The sequence below is a fragment of the Bombina bombina genome, chromosome 7 (genome assembly GCF_027579735.1).
Source record: "Bombina bombina isolate aBomBom1 chromosome 7, aBomBom1.pri, whole genome shotgun sequence".
In the NCBI taxonomy this organism is placed as follows: domain Eukaryota; kingdom Metazoa; phylum Chordata; class Amphibia; order Anura; family Bombinatoridae; genus Bombina; species Bombina bombina.
This window is the reverse complement of record NC_069505.1, coordinates 292,440,952-292,442,257: the sequence shown is the minus strand read 5'-3', so window position 1 is coordinate 292,442,257 and position 1,306 is coordinate 292,440,952.

Sequence of the window (1,306 nt, the reverse complement as noted above, 5' to 3'; positions counted from 1 at the left end):
ACACAGCACCATGTATGTGTCACAGAATGCCAGCCAGCTGTGTGTGATTCTGTAATGCATTATGTACCCACAGCCTACACACACACACAGCACCATGTATGTGTCACAGAATGCCAGCTGTGTGTGTGATACTGTAATGCATTATGTACCCACATCCTACACACACACACACACACACACACAGCACCATGTATGTGTCACAGAATGCCAGCTGTGTGTGTGATACTATAATACATTATGTACCCACAGCCTACACACACACATCACCATGTATGTGTCACAGAATGCCAGCTGTGTGTGTGATACTATAATACATTATGTACCCACAGCCTACACACACACAGCACCATGTATGTGTCACAGAATGCCAGCTGTGTGTGTGTGATACTGTAATGCATTGTGTACCCACAGCCTACACAGTACCATGGGTCACAGAATGCCAGCTGTGTGTGTAATACATAATGTACCCACAGACTACACACAGCACCATGTATGTGTCACAGAATACCAGCTGTGTGTGTGATACTGTAATACATTATGTATCCACAACCTATACACACAGCACCATGTATGTGTAACAGAATGCCAGCTGTGTGTGTGATACTGTAATACATAATGTACCCACAGCCTACACACACACACACACAGCACCATGTATGTGTCACAGAATGCCAGCTGTGTGATACTGTAATACATTATGTACCCACAGATTATACACACACACAGCACCATGTATGTGTCACAGAATGCCAGCCAGCTGTGTGTGATACTGTAATACATTATGTACCCACAGCCTACACCCACACACACAGCATCATGTATGTGTCACAGAATGCCAGCCAGTTGTGTGTGTTATACTTTAATACATTATGTACCCACAGCCCACACACACACAGCACCATATATGTTTCACAGAATGCCAGCTGTGTGATACTGTAATGCATTATGTACCCACAGCCTACACACACACACACAGCACCATGTATGTGTCACAGAATGCCAGCTGTGTGTGTGATACTGTAATACATTATGTACCCACAGCCTACACACACAGACACAGCACCATCTATGTGTCACAGAATGCCAGCCAGCTGTGTGTGATACTGTAATGCATTATGTACCCACAGCCTACACACACAAAGCACCATGTATGTGTCACAGAATGCCAGCTGTGTGTGTGATATTGTAATGCATTATGTACCCACAGCCTACACACACACACACACAGCACCATGTATGTGTCACAGAATGCCAGCTGTGTGTGTGATACTGTAACACATTATGTACCCACAGCCTACACACACAT